Source organism: Cervus elaphus, chromosome 31 (genome assembly GCF_910594005.1).
Source record: "Cervus elaphus chromosome 31, mCerEla1.1, whole genome shotgun sequence".
NCBI classification, from domain to species: Eukaryota; Metazoa; Chordata; class Mammalia; order Artiodactyla; family Cervidae; genus Cervus; species Cervus elaphus.
Window position 1 is genome coordinate 4601123 of NC_057845.1, and position 16219 is coordinate 4617341.

At 46.9% G+C, this 16219-nt stretch overlaps 1 long non-coding RNA gene and 1 pseudogene across 1 annotated transcript; one reads left to right on the forward strand and one right to left on the reverse strand.

Moving 5' to 3' along the window:
* Positions 1-761: 761 nt before the first annotated feature.
* LOC122687506 lies at positions 762-1216 on the reverse strand (annotated as a pseudogene).
* A 265-nt stretch (positions 1217-1481) lies between these two features.
* On the forward strand, positions 1482-16011 carry LOC122687594. Its single transcript, XR_006339182.1, has 3 exons — positions 1482-1526; positions 14856-14988; positions 15426-16011. It is a non-coding gene; the product is annotated as an uncharacterized LOC122687594 (long non-coding RNA).
* The last annotated feature ends 208 nt before the right edge of the window (positions 16012-16219 follow it).

Here is a 16219-nt window from a genome sequence, read left to right on the forward strand (position 1 = left end):
GTGTCTACATTTATCATTTACTGTTAATCTAATTTTTTGGGAAAAGTCTACTCTTTCCCCAGGTAGATTAGGATTCCTTCTTCTTCCATATCAACTATTTTTTTTTTTTTTTCCCCACGATGGGAGGAGGTGTGGAGGGGAACTGGAAAGATTCTTGGAAGATTCCTCTTCAGTTCTTGTTTTGCTTTCATGTTCACTTATTAATTTTTTTTTCACAAATAATCCCTGATATCATAGGTAAGAAGGGCCGGGAGACCAGGGTGAGGCTATGGGAAGAATCCAGACACCACACAGTGGTGGTTCGGATGGAGGTGTAAGAAGTGGTCATATTCTGGATGTACTGTCTTTCTTTCTTTTTTTTTCTAGTCCTTTAAAAAATACTTTTATTTATGGCTGTGCTGGGGCTTTGTTGCGGTGCAGACTTTTCTCCAGGTGCTGCTAGGGGAGGTTACAGTCCAGTTATGGTGTGAAGGCTCCTCACTGTGGGAGCTTCTTTTGTTGTGAAGCACACACTCTACGGTGTGCAGGCTTGTGGCATGTGGGCTCAGTAGTTGTAGGGCTTGGGCTTAGCAGCTCTGAGGCATCTTCCTGGCCCAGGGAGGCTCAGTAGTCGTAGGGCTTGGGCTTAGTAGCTCTGAGGCATCTTCCTGGCCCAGGGATCGAATCTGTGTCTCCTGCCTTGGCAGGCAAATTCTTTACCACTGAGCCACCTGGGAAGCTCCTTTCTTTCTAGTTTTATTGCTTGAATACAACAGACAAATTTATGCAATCAAGCCAAAGGCTGCAGATGACTCGTATTTCCAGTTGAGGGGAAAGACTTGTTTGGTCTTGTAATATCAAGCCCACCAGTGAATATGGCTCTCAGTCAGAATCAGACGCAATTGAGCATCTTTATCCTTTCTTTTCCTCTCAAGATGCGTTTGAACAGCGACGGCTTTCTTAATTAAATGATAGAGATCCTCAGGAAAATTAGGAGCAAGTCCTTTGGATTTAAGAATTCTCAAGATTTTACTGCCTGTCACAGAATGTACTGTGTAACAGCATGTGAGTCTCTGAGGACCAGCCCGATTCGTGAGGGAGTCAGGCTCTTCTCGACCAGTTTGTAGGTCTGCTCTTTCGTGTCCTCAGGCATCAGCTTCAGCCAGGTGGAGACGCTGTGGTGGTGGGACAGGGCCAACTGGGACAGGCCTTTCCGGGGAGCATGCACGCAACCCATGATGTAGGCGGTCTGGTGCCAAAGGAGAGAGAGATGCTTTCAAGTTTAGGATTTGCCGACAGATTGGATGCAGGTTAGAGAGAGAGAGGAAGATGCCTCCCAGGTTTTGGCCTAAGTCACCGCTGCCACTCACTGAGCTGGGAAAGGTTATGGTGACCTTTGGGGACCATCTGCCAGTCCTGCAAAACGCAGCCCGTCTGACCGCTCCCAGGCGGGCTCATCACGTTTTATTTTTTACCAGCTTGAAGGCAGGAGGAGAAGGGGACGACGGAGGACGAGATGGTTGGATGGCATCACGGACTCAATGGACGTGAGTGTGAGCAAACTCTGGGAGATGGTGAAGGACAGGGAGGCCTGGCGTGCTGCAGTCTGTGGGGTCGCAAGGAGAGGGACACGACTGAGCGACTGAACAGCAACGATTTTTACCAAAATGGCCCGGTTTGTTCCAGCCTTTGGTGGAACTTTCCACGGAGAGCTCTGGCTTTAACTCTACAGACAAATCAACTGCTTTTGATGAGACTGATGTTTGGTTGGTCCAGGGTGCTCCGTCATAGTCTGACTGTTTATTTGGAAAGTGTGCATATGGATACATTTAATGTGGTGGTGACTGAAAACAAATTGTAATTTTACGTCCAGTCTTTGGAGTTGAGCTCTCTTTTTCACACGGCGTCTGTCTCAGTGATTTAAAAAAAAAAATTACTGTGCGATTTTTTTCTTTCTGAATTGAAACATATTTGACGTGTGACACTGTGTAAGTTTCAGTTGTGTAACAGGTTGATTTAATGCATTTATATATTTCAATATGATTGCCACTGTAGTTTGACTGCAATATGTTGACACCTCTGCGGCATCACAAAGTTATCTCTTTTTTTGTGGTGAGAATATTTAAGATATAGTCTCTGAGCAAATTTGATGTTTCTAATAAAATATTTGTTGTCAGACATGACTGAACAATTAACATTGTTATCTATAATCATCATACTGTGCATTAGATCTCCAAGACTTACTTATATACTAGTTGCAAATTTGTATACTTTTTAAATTTTTTTGGCCCCTCTAGGAGGCTTATGGGATCTTAATTCCCCTACCAGGGATTCAACCCGGGCCCCCTGCAGTGAAAGTGCCAAGTCCTAACCACTGGAAAGTGAAAAAAAAAGTGAAAGTGTCAGTCATTCAGTTGTGTCTGACTCTCTGCGACCCCAAGGACTATAGCCCGCAAGGCTCCTCTGTCCATAAAATTCTCCAGGCTAGAATACTGAAGTGGATTGCCATTCCCTTCTCCAGAAGATCTTCCTGACCCAGGGATCTAACCTGGGTCTCCTGCATTGCAGACAGATTCCCTACCGTCTGAGCTACAGGGATGATCCCTAGAGAGGGTAGCCATTCCCTTCTCCAGGGAATCTTCCTAACCCAGGGATGGAACCTGGGTCTCCTGCATCTCGGGCGGATTCTTTGCCATCTGAGCCAGCAGGGAAGCCCCCTAACCACTGGGCCACTGGGGAATTTCTGCAAATTTTGTATCCTTAAATAATATCTCTCTTATCTCCCCCACCCCCTTATCCCCAGGCCCTGGTAAGTATCTTTAAGTCTTTCCCCCAAACTCCCAAAATAATATATGCATTGCACTGAATTTCCAAGGTCATTCTGGAATGCATTTGGAAATACAGTCTCAGCATTTGTGAAATGATTCTGCTTGTTCAAATCACAGGGTTAAGAAGAGTTTTGTGACTTTGCAGTGTGCTCCCTTTTGGAAATCTGCTCATAATCTGTCTGTTTAACAAGACCGTTTGAATCATTCAGAGAGCATGTGGGAGCCCATTAAAATGCCCAAGCATGCTGACTTATTTCACAGTTCATATGAATGGCACTTCTTTGAATATTTACATAGTCAATATTTAGGTACTTGTCTTTTCTTATTTAACTTTTTATTTTGTGTTAGAGTAGAGCTGATTACAGTGTTGTGATAGTCTCAGGTGGGCAGCAAAGGGACTCAGTCATTTATATACGTGTGTCCATTCTTCCCCAGATCCCCCTCCCATCCAGACTGCCACAAAACATTGAGCAGAGTTCCCTGTGCTGTTCAGTCGGTCCTTGTGGGTTGTCCATTTTAAATATAACAGTGTGATACTTAACTGTCTTTTGAGATTATGATCAAGGTTTAAATTTCCAGGTACTTTAAAATTGTTTTCAAAAAATGAAAACGACTGCATGGAAAAGATATAGAATAAAACCCTTTACAAATGGTCAAAACAGAAAGCGCCCGCTAAACACAAATGCAGACACTAAAACAGTGCCAGCAGAAGACAGAGTATTCATGTTCACTGTCCTTGCTTCACGTTTTGCACAAGACTTCTTGAAGTAATGGAACTTGGCTAGAAATGGGTGGTTTGTGTCTCCTGCCAGATTTGTTTGTTTTAGGAAAATCGGTTTTCCTAAAGGGTTTAATAGGGTTTCCCTGGTAGCTCAGTTGGTAAAGAATCCGCCTGCAATGCAGGAGACCCCAGTTCTATTCCTGGGTCAGGAAGATCCGCTGGAGAAGGGAAAGGCTACCCACCCTAGTATTCTGGCCTATAGAATTCCATGGACTAGTCCATGGGGTCGCAAAGAGTTGGACATAATTGGGTCACTTTCGCTTTCAAAGGGTTGAGTGATTTCCCGCAGTGCTGAGCCACAAGCCAAAACACTTTCTTTAGGATTGTTTGCTATTTTTTTTCTTTTTAATCGGTTGCCACTGAAGAAGTCACGAAGTAATAATTTATCATTGCTCATATTTAGTGGCTTAGAGTTTGCATTTGCAGGAGCATCAAGTGAGCACCAAAGAGCGTCCTTGAATGCACATGCTATGAGCTTCACGCTTCTTTGACTGAATTGAGGGGAGATGTGGGTGAGCGTCCGTGTTGAAAAAGGATGTGATACCAACCTTATGAGTCATATGTGTCACTTTCCCTAAAATTTCTACTCTGTTTCAACTAAATTTTTCCTAGGATAGGGATCAAAAAAAAATTTATTGTGGAAGAATTCAAACACATTTTTACTTTTTTCAAGCATATTTTAAAAATGTAATGCCCAAAGTAGAGAGAATGGTTTTTATCAATTCTAGGTATCCATAAGCCAGCTCCAGCAAGGATCTACACTCCTGGCTTGCGGGCTGGTGCTAATTCCAGCTTTATTTTGTCACTATTGACTTGCTACTTGCTTTCCTATTCAATAAAGGTGGATATATTAGCTATTCTGTGTGTATATCCTGGGACTATATTTTGAAGGCTGATTTATCCAATAAATTTTGACTAATCCTACTGTGAGCCAGGACTGGGTTAAGTACTGGGGGCTTAGAGGCAGAACAGCCGGCTCTGGGAAATCAGCCTGGATACAAAGATCTTGAAATACTTTTCTGGCAGAGGTGTGTATGGATCATTTTTGTGTCTGGGAGATATTTCTTTCTCTTGCTTACACTTTAGAAATGCAACTTGATCCCAGTTAAATGTCGCACATGGCTCATTAATTAATCAGGGATATGCAACTTACAGCCCGTTTGATCACAAACAAACAGACCAGAGATGCCTTCCTTGATGTGTGCAGCTCAGATGAAAAGGCTTGCACTGTTTCTCTCCAGCCTTGTCCCCATAACTTCTGGTTTGGTAGCAGAAACACCTAATATGAGTTCTATTCTTGGAAGAGGGGGAAGAGGAAGACAGGGAACATGGTGGGAATGTTGGGAGGAAGAGAAGGAGGGCAGATACCAGCAGGGCCCTCAGTGTGACCAAGTCCCCACGGGCCTCCCCAAGTGGTGGGAGGTGGCAGCTGCTGCCTGGGTTTGGAGATGAAGTGACTGAATAGCCGTCAAATGCCTGTCTCACACACGTACACACACACACGCAGAGTCTCTCTGGAGCTCTGAGGGTCCCATTTTCATCACCTGGGTGCGGTGGGCCTAGCAGAGGTGGGTGGGGCACAGCCCCCTCAGGACGGGGCTCCCTTACCCTCCGCGCTGCCCACATCCCTCCCCTCCTGCCTCTGGTCCCTGGCGCCTGCTGAAGAAGATGGGATCTGTCTTGGGAGCTGCCGCTCCCTGGCCTGGGGAGTGCGGCCATGATCTCTTCCTGTTTCCTCCTTCTCCGGGGCCTGAGGTCTCAAAGCCGAACCCGGGGTTGGTTGGCTCCCTCCCATGTGTGTGCTCAGCACCTCCACCCACCCACCAGGGCTGCAGGCAATATGCTTGGACCCAGGCCCCCGGTGACTGAGCTGGTTAGTGAGCGCTGGTGCACAGGAAGCCCCGTCTGCTCCCAGGACAACGTGCCCCTCCAGTCCCCGAAGCCCTCTGTCTCCCAGACCAGGCGGAACTCCAACCCTGACTGTGTCTCCCTAGAGATGGTCCCTCCCTAAGCATCTTGTGTGCTAAGCATGCGTGCTAAGTCGCTTCAGTCATGTCCGACTTTTGGCAACCCTGTGGACCACAGGGTCCTCTGTCCATGGGATTCTTCACGCAAAAATGCTGGAATGGGTTACCATTTCCTATTCCAGGCGATCTTCCTGACCCTAGGATTGAACCCACGTCTCTTATGTCTCCCGCGTTGGCAGACAGGTTCTTTACCACGAGGACCACCTGGGAAGTGCCTTGTCACAGAGCCCCAGGTCAGTTGTCATGGCCTAGGTAAGCCTGGCTCTCTATCTGCCTGCAGGAGGGGTCGGGACAAGTAGGAAGCAGGACGACAGGGAGACACGGGAGAGGCAGTGCCCACCATGATTGCTGGGCCCTCCTGCACTGCCCACAGACCCTGGCGCACTGCCTTTTGTCACGTGTAGGCATAGCCCCCATGAAGACGGTGCATGGTGATCCTGGCCTCTTAGTTGGGTTCTCCCAACGCAGAGCCTGAGACAAGGGTTGGGGTGTGGGTGCTTTATTTGGGGGACCCTCCAGGAAGCAGGGGTTAGGGAGAGGGGCTGGGAAACAGAGGGAGGAATCACCAAGGAGAGTTCCATGATGGAGATTGCTGCTGGAAGCCACAGGGATCTTACCAGTGAGAAAATGCCTTCAAGAGAGTTGCTTCCCAGATGGGTTTAGAACATGTGAAGTCTTTCCAGCTTCCCCCATCATTATCATCCAAGTGGGTAGGCAAGGTAAGTAGGGGGCTTGGGGGAGCCCTACATTGCCCTGAAGTATTCTAATCCAGACAGTGGGGCTAGATTCTCTCTCCCACTTCAAGTGACTTAAACTCATTCACTATAGCAAATACTGGTTCAACACCTTCTCCTGGATTTAAAGGAATCTAAGACATTACTCCACCTGCCAAGCAAGAAATGTGGGTTTGATCCCTGGGTCGAGAAGATCCCCTGGAGAAGGAAATGGGAACCCACTCCAGTATTCTTGCCTGGAAAATCCCTTGGACAGAGAAGCTTGGGAAGGCTACGGTTCATGGGGTTGCAATAAACTCAGACATGCCTGAGAGACTAACAACAAAAGACATCACTGGCTGTAAGGCATGCTGTTATTCTCAGAAGCGCTAAGGAAAATACTTTGAGTTATATACAGTATCCAATGTAAGACACTGTCCTAGTTCAGAGATGAGAAAGTGTGAAAAGAATGCGAGTCTTGGGACAGTCACTGTGCCCGCCACACCCTAGTGGATGTTGTGGAGATGAGGAACGTGCCTTTACTCCCTAGAGGGGAGAAATGCCGTGCACCATGCAGGGAGACAGCTGTGATAGCAAGATAGAATAGAATGACAATAACAAACCAAGTAAGTGCCTTCACAGTACAGAGGAAGAAGGGATGAATTCTGGTGGGGATGAATTGAGGAGGCATTCCTGGAAGAGGGGGTGTTACTTGAGATGGGCTCAGAGGATGGCGGGGTTTGGATTATTGGACATGAAGGCAAAAGGTGCTCCATGCAATGGAAACAAGATGGGTAAAGTCTCCATTGTTGTTGTTTGATCACTAAGTCTTGCCAGACTCATGGACTGCAGCCCCTCAGGTTCCTCTGTCCTCCACTATCTCCCAGAGTTCGCTTAAACTCATGTCCATTGAGTCACTGATGTTATCTCACCATCTCATCCACTGCCACCCCTTTCTCCTTTTGTCTTCAGTATTTCCCAGCATCAGGATCTCTTCCAATGAGTTGGCTCCTCACATTGGGTGGCTAAAGTATTGAAGTTTCAGCTTTAGCATCAGTCCTTCCAATGAATATTCAGGGTTAATTTCCTTTAGGATTAACTGGTTTGATCTCCTTGCTGTCCAAGGGATTCTCAAAAGTCTTCTCCAACACCACATCAAAAGCATCAATTATTCAGCACTCAGCCTTCTTTACGGTCCAACTGTCACATCCATACATGACTACCGGAAAAACCATAGTTTTGACTCTATGCACCTTTGCCAGCAAAGTGATGTTCTCTGCTTTTTAAAACACCATCTAGGTTTGTCATAGCTTTTCTTCCAAGAAGCGAGAATCCTTTAATTTCATGGCTGCAGTCACCATCTGCAGTGATTTTGGAGCCCAAGAAAATAAAGTCTGTCACTGTTTCCATTGTTTCCCCATCTATTTGCCATGAACTGATGGGACCGAATACCATGATCTTAGTTTTTTGAAATTTGAGTTTCCAGCTAGTTTTTTCATTCTCCTCTTTCACCCTCATCAAGAAGCTTGTTATTTCCTCTTCACTTTCTGTCATGTCATTAGATTTGTATCATCTGCATATCTGAGGTTGTTGATATTTCTCCTGGCAATCTTGATTTTAGCTTATGATCTATCCAGCCCAGTATTTTGCGTGATGTACTCTGCATATAATTTAAATAAACAGGGTGACAATATACATCCTTGACGTACTCCTTTTCCCAATTTGGAACCAGTCAGTTGTTCCATGTCCAGTTCTAACTGCTGCTTCTTGACCTACATACAGGTTTCTCAGGAGACAGGTAAGGTGGTCTGGTATTCCTATCTCTTTAAGAATTTTCCACAGTTTTTGGTGGTCCACATAGTCAAAGGATTTAGCATAGTCAGTGAAGCAGAAGTAGATATTTTTCTGGAATTTCCTAGCTTTTTCTACGATCTAGTGAATGTTGGAAATTTGATCTCTTGTTCCTCTGCCTTTTCTAAACCCAACTTGTACATCTGAAAGTTCTCAGTTCACATACTGCTGAAGCTTAGCTTGAAGGATTTTGAGGATTATCTTGCTGGCATGTGAAATGATTACAACTATATGGTAGTTTGAGCATTCTTTGGCATTACCCTTCTTTGGGATTGGAATGAAAACTGACCTTTTCCAGTCCTATGGCCACTGCTGAGTTTTCCAAATTTTCTGACATATTGAGTGCAGCACTTTAATAGCATCCTCTTTTAGGATTTTAAATAGCTCAGCTGGAATTCCATCACCTCCTCTAGGTTTGTTAGTAGTAATGCTTCCTAGTGAAGTGAAAGTCACTCAGTCGTGTTTGACTCTGTGATCCCAAGAACTATATGGTCCATGGAATTCTACAGGCCAGAATACTAGAGTGGGTCACCATGCCCTTCTCCAGGGGATCTTCCCAACCCAGGGATCAAACCCAGGTCTCCCACATTGCAGGTGGATTCTTTACCAGCTGAGCCCCAAGGAAAGCCCAGGAATACTGGAGTGGGTGGCCTATCGCTTCTCCAGCAGATCTTCCTGACCCAGGAATGGAACCAGGGTCTCCTGCATTGCAGGCAGATTCTTTACCAACTGAGCTCTGAGAGGAAATGCTTCTTAAGGCCCACTTAACTTCACACTCTAGGATGTCTAGGTTCAGATGAGTGACCACACCATCCTGATTACCTGAATCATTAAGAGATTACTTGCTCTGAGCTATCCCCAAAATGCAGAGATTACACTCATCTGGAATGTAGGGTTTGGAGATGAGCAGAAGAAAAAAAAGTTGAGGATTAGAAAAGCGGTGAACATACCCTTTGACCCCCAAATTCCACTCCTAAGTGTATTCTCAAGAAAAACTGCTGCACAAAAGGAACCAGGGGACAAACATATCAGCGTCTACAGCAGTAGAGCAGTAGTGTTTATACAGAAAAACATGGGGATGCTTGTCAGCAAGAGAAAGAGCAGAGAGACGCAGGGATAAATCCGGAGATTGGGGTTGACCTACATATACTACTATTTATAAAGGGGATTCCTTGGTGGCACAGCGGTAAAGAATCCACCTGCAATGCAGGAGCCATAGGAGACATGGGTTCAGTTCCTGGGTGGGGAAGATCCCCTGGAGGAGAGCATGGCAACCCACTCCAGTATTCTTGCCTGGAGAACCCCATGGACAGAGGAGCCTGGGGGGATACAGTCCACAGGGGTGAAAAGAGTTGGACATGACTGAAGTGACTTGCACCATATGCAGTAGGTAACTAGTAAGGACCTACTGTATAGCACGGGGAAACCTCAGGGCTCTGTGACGGCCTCTATGGGGAAATGACCTAAAGAAGAGTGGGTGGTGACTTCCCTGGCAGTGGTGTCTCCTCTGTGAAGTGAAGACGCAGCTTGCCTTCACTCCCCCTCATCACCCGGGCCCTCGTCTAGTCGACTTCTTTCTTCCTTTTTAAAATCATACCCTCTCTTCCCAGTACCCAAATCCGTATTAGATTTACAGGGTTCCCATAACAAAACACTACCAAGCAAGTGTCTTAAAGAAAGAGAAATGTATTGCCTCACATTTCCGGAGCCCGCAAGTCCAGAGTCAAGTTGTCGGCAGGGACATGCTGCCTCTGAAGACTCTAAGGAAGACCCTCCCTTGCCTCTCTCAGCTTCTGATGGGTGCCAGGAATCCTTGGGCTTCTTGGCTTGCAGTTTCATCATTCCAGTCCCTGCCTCTGTCCTTGGAGGACTGTCTTCCAACCGTGTGTCTCCAAATTTCCTTTTTACTTTTGGCTGTGCTCCGCATGACACGCAAGACCTTAGTTCCTTGACCAGGGGTTGAACCTATGCCCTCCACAATGAGGAGTGTGGAGTCCCAACCACTTCCCCAAATTTCCTTTTTCTTTTTGAGGACACCTTGCGTTAGATTTAAGGCCCACTTTACTCCAGATTGCTGTTGTTACTCCCATCTTAACTCGATGACATCAGCAAGGACCCCATTTCCAAATGAGGTCACATTTAGGACTTCAACGTGTCTTTTTTAATGTAAGACGTGTTTATTTATTTTTGGCTGTGTTGGGTCTTTGTTGCTGTGTGACGGCTTCCTCTAGCTGCGGCGTGGGGGCTGCTCATCTTTGTGGGGAGCGGCTTCTCATCACAGTGACTTCTCTTCTCTGTTGTTAGGGCTACAGGGCATGCAGCTTCAGTAGTTGAGGTGATGGGCTTAGTTGCCCTGGGCATGTGGGATCCTGCTGGAGCAGAGACTGAACCCGTGTTCCCCACATTGGCAGGCAGACCTCCACCACTGGGCCACCAGGAAAGCCCTCAACACATCGTTTTTAGGGGATACAATTCAACCCCAAGCAACTGCAATTCACTGGACACCTTCTATGTGTTCAGGATTGTATTACGTGTGTTGACTGTAGAATCGTATTTAATCACCCCACAACCCTGCCAGCTAGGTCATATTATCACCCCAATTTCACATGCAGGGACCCCGATGCTCAGAGAGGCCCCACAGCTAGTTGAGAAATAAGACCACACTGTGGTGTACGCCATACATCACCAGCTCTGTGGGCAATGTGGACCAGATGGTTTGGACAGGCAAACGGGGAAAAGTGGGCTTCCCTGGTGGCTCAGTGGTGAAGAATCTGCCTTCCATGCAGGAGCAGGAGACTCAGGCCTGATCCCTGGGTCAAGAATCCCCCCTGTCGGAGGACGTGGTAACCCACACCAGTGTTCTTGCTGCACATGTTCCATAGACAGAGGAGCCTGGTGGGTTGCATTCAGAGGGTTGCAGAGAGTCAGATGCTTCTGAGCACTCACCGCGTGGAAAAAAAGGAACCCTGGGCCTTATCTTCAGCAAACTAAAGTCCTGATGGTGGAGTCAGGACCAAACTACCCCAAGAAAAAGGAAGAATGTGTATGAGACAAATAGATATGCAATTACAAAACTTCTCAGAATCCGAGCTTGAGCAAGGCTGGGCTACTTTTACTTCTGAAGCTTCTGACATATTAGGAGAATAAAGCAAGACCTGCTGAAAGAGACTTCTTTGAAGTACAAGTATTTTTTAAAGTCTTCATTGAATTTGTTACAATATTGCTTTTGTTTTATACATACATATATATATATACATTTTTTTTTTCTTTTTGCCTGTGGGACCTTATCTCCCTGTTCAGGGATCAAACTGTCTGACCCTCTGCATTGGAAGGCAAAATCTTAACCACTGGACCACCAGGGAAGTTCTTAAAGGATAAGACATTTTAAACGTTTACACTGAGCCACTGAACACTTTGTCAAAAATACAGTGTTAGAGTATTTAGTCTCGACTGGAGATAACACGGAAGCCTGAGAAGTGAAGCTTTCTGAGATGTGAGCCTCCGGTTCTGGATGGAGTGTGGACTGCAGAAAGGGCAGATGTGCTGGTCACGCAGTGAGAGAAGGGAGGCTCCTCTGGGCACCACGCTCCCGGGAGGATGGGCCATCTCCCGCTGCACAGGGGCCGTACCCGTGAGGGTCAGGAGGGGGACGGGCCATCCAGAGCAGGCGAAAGAGCAGTTGGTGACCCCGTTTCACTAGCTTTCAGCCAAAGATACCCCAGATGTCCTGGGAGAGCTGTTGAAAGCTTCCAGCTTTGGGTTTTCATGTCTCCTCTGCCAGGCTGACACCAGAGAGCAGTCTCTGGCCAATAAATCTTTTAGAGAAAACTCTTTCCTGGGGGACTTAAAACTTGTGGCTTCAGAATTAATCCAGAAAAAGATCCCTTTTGTGAGGGGGAAGGGAGCTCCCAACCTCAACACAGCTCCCTGTAACAGGTATTTGAGGCTTCTTACTCACTCACTCACTCAGTCATGTCTGACTTTTTGCGACCCCATGGACTGCAGCCCACCAGGCTCCTCTGTCCATGGGATTTCCCAGGCAAGAATATTGGAGTGGGCTGCCATTTCTTTCTCCAGGGGATCTTCTCCATCCAGGGATCGAACCTGGGTCTCCTGCATTGCAGGTAGATTCTTTACTGTCTGAGCCACCAGGGAAGACTGAATTTGAGGCTTGGATTCGAGAAAAGCTGTTCCTTTCACCCTGCCTTCTGGTTTTCTTAGGTCTAGTCTCTCCACCTGCAATCAGACATACCTAGCTCCCATCAGAGCCTGCTCAGTCAGAATCTAGGTAGAGTACTTCCCTTGTGGTCCAGTGGTCAAACGCTCTCAATGCAGGGGGCCCAGGTTCAACCCCTGTCTGGGGAAGATTCCACATGCTGCATGGTGTGGCCAAAACAAAACCAAAAACCAAACACCTCCCAAGCCAAAAACAAGCAAACAAAAAATCTGGGTAGAGGCAGGGAGGGACAGAGGTATTTTCAGGTGCCTGTTACACACACAGGCCTGTGACCCATGACTTCAAGCTCTGGGGTGGAGGTAGGCTGGGGAAAATGGGGTAAGCTGCTGACTCTTGAGAAGCGGGGGACTAGTGTAAGTGACTGGAAAGGAGGAGGCCTACGTGCTGGGTGGGTGAAGGGTGTGCCATTGTGCTGCTGGCTCTTTAGGGAAGCGCCCCCTGAGCCTCAGATATCAGTTATCAGATCAGAGATCTCAGACATCAGTTCTCGCTGTCACCTTGCCACTTATCCTGGTTGCCACTGGTGTGCAGCCAACCACCCCAAAGCCTAGTGGTTTATTTATTAAAAAAAAAATTTTTTTAATTTATTTATCTGGTGGCATTGGGTCCTAGTTGCATCATATGGAATCTTTGTTGTGGTGCACAGACCTTCTAGCTGTGGCTCACAGGCTTAGTTCCTCTGTGGCACGTGGAACCTTAGTTCCCTGACCTGGGATCGAACCCACGTCCCCTGCATGGCAAGGTGGATTCTTAACCTCTGAGACTACTACCATTTTGGGTTAAGCAGCAGTCCTTTTATTGTCTCTCACAGTTTCTGTGGGTCACAGATTCAGGAAAGGCTCAGCTGAGTAGTTTTGTTGGGGGTCTTTCATTTGGCTTCCCTGATAGCTCAGTTGGTAAAGAATCCGCCTACAATGCAGGAGACCCCGGTTCGATTCCTGGGTCGGGAAGATCCGCTGTGGAAGGGATAAGCTACCCACTCCGGTATTCTTGGGCTTCCCTGGTGGCTCAGCTGGTAAAGAATCTGCCTGCAATGCGGGAGACCTGGGTTCGATCCCTGGGTTGGGACGATCCCCTGGAGAAGGGAAAGGCTACCCACTCCAGTGTTGTGGCCTGGAGAATCCCATGGACTGTATAGTCCATGGGGTCACAAAGAGTCAGACATGACTGAGTGACCTTCACTTTGACTTTCATCTGGCTGCAGCCAGACAGTGGTTAGAGCCGGAACACTGGGGATCGAGAGCCACTGACAGCTGACTTTCTCTCTCTTGGTGTGCTCCCATGTGCTTCCCCAGGAGGCCTTTCTGCGGGCATCGTGTGGGCTTCCTTACAACCTGGCTGCTCATGGGCCCTTTTGAAGGTGTAGGGGCTTGGAGCTCTGCACAAGTGGTCCAGTGAACAAGGTGGAAGCTCCATCTCCTTTTATGACTCAGCCTGAAAAGTCACACAGTATCACGTCTGACACATTCTGTTGGTTACAAGTGAGTTACAAGCCTGTCTAGATTCAAAGACAGTAGACACCACCTCTCAATGGAAGGACTGTCAGAGTGGTCATGGACTATAGAAGATCATGTGGGATGATAGACGTTCTTGTAGCCCTCTTGGAACTTATATATGTATATGTGTATACGTATATGTTGGTGTGCTAAGTCGCTTCAGTCATACCCAACTCTTTGCAACCCCATGGACTGTAGTCTGCCAGGCTCCTCTGTCCACAGGATTCCCAAAGCAAGAATACTGGAGTGGGTTGCCATTCCCTTCCCTGGGGGATCTTCCCAACCCAGGGATTGAACCCGCATCTCTTATGTCTCCTGTATTGTCAGGCCTGTTCTTTACCATCAGTGCTGCCTGGAAAGCCTGTACGTATAAGTTTATATATAATATAAATATTGGAACATTTTATATTATATACAATGTGTATTCCAATATATATAATATATATTCCAATACATATATATTTGATTCAGGGTGTGAAAATATATATTATATTATGTTACATTCTGAATCAAAACATTGTCTTCAAAACAGAAAGTTCCCCTGCTGATCAGTCTGTTGGTGACGGGAAAGCCCCGTGTCCTTGAACTGTTCTTAAGGAGTCGGAGCTTTTCATTTTGAAAGTGAGGAGGTGGGAGTCTTTTGTTCTTCTGAAAATATGTCAAGTGCCTTTTGAGGCCTAAACAGTAAATAACGTGTCTTGAGGTATCACTTAAAATTACTTGCTCGATTATACTTGGACGGGTGTTTAAGAAATACCTCTTTCCATTTCATGGATGAGTAAACTGAGACTCAGAGAAGAGACCAAGTCCCAGCATCATAACAGAACTGGGACCAACTAGGGTTAAGAACTCCTGGTTTCCACCTGAATACTAAGCACTACTGAACTGTACAATTAAAAATGATTAAGATGGTAGATTTCGTGTTGTGTGTTTTTTACCACAGTTAAAACATAAATTCTGGATTCCGTACTAGACGCTCCATCAGGTGATTCCCCTCGGTGTGGAGAAGCCATTCACAGGTTCCAGGAGTCATGTTGCAATGTCCGGGAGCTGATGATGCAATGTCCAAGACTCAGGTAAAACCGAGAACAGTTTTTCTTTGCTCGGAGCTCTACCTCGGTTCCCGGCACACAGAGGATCAGTTCTAAACCTCTTTGCAGGATGTTCAGGGCTCCCCGGGTTCTGACGAGCTCCCTCAGTCTGCCTTCGAAGGCAGAGATCGGATGCTTTTTCTTCCCATAGCGTCAGTGTCACCAAGGGGATGAGACGATCTAGTTTCTTGTATGTGCATTCACATTCAGTTGCTCAGTCGTGTCCAACTCTTTGCAACCCCGTGGACTGTAGCCCACCAGGCTCTTGTGTCCTGGGATTCTCCAGGCAAGAATACTGGAGTGGGTTGCCATTCCCTTCTCCAGGGGATCTTCCTGACCCAGGGATCGAACCTGTGTCTCCTGCATTGACAGGTGGTTTCTTATGTATATTATCCCTCAAAATCAATTCCTACTTGCTACAGGCATTTGGTGAAGATAGCAGATTCTGGAAAAGCTTCTCCATCGCGCTCCCCACCCCGACACCCACTCTCATTTTCCTGAAGAGCTCTTGTGGTTTTTAAACAAAGGAGAGAGACCCAAGTGTGAAATTTCCTTTGTTCCATCTGAGGCGTGAAGCTGAAAGGGCATAGGTGTGCCGTCTGCACTGACAGAGGAATGATGGGGAGGCGAGAGGAATCTCGAAGTTTCCATATGCTGAGGAGTTTGTGGAAGAGCTTGACACCAACTGCGCCTTTTCGAGCAGAGCTTGTTCTGCACCGATCCGATGTGTCTCAAGAGGCCCATAAAATTTCCCCTACATTTTGTCCACCCGTGGATACTGCGACCTGACGTGACCCAAGCAGAGATCCGTCTTGGCAGTGCTTTCAGAGGGGACTGAGCGTCCGGGCTGGCTGAATTGACGGTGTTTGGTTTAGTCAGGGATGATGGCTTCTGGTGGGAGTGGGAGGCAGGCCGTGCGGGGAGCCGTGAACTTTGTCACAGAGTAGTGACTTCTGTAACATTCACAGCGGTTCCTTCCAGTCCTGTCGGAATGAGCCGGAGTGACTACAAATGTCTCATGGGCTCCAAGTAACGATGCAAACCGAGTCTTATTTCGACCTCAAACTCGTGGCAGGGGTACGGGTGGTGGGGGGACCTGAAATGGACAAAATGTGAATTCTTTCCACTGTTTGAAAGTATTTTATCTCATTTATTTTAGTAACTCAAATTAAATAAGTGGAAAGAGATGAAAAAAAGTATGGACCCTGGTTTTTTT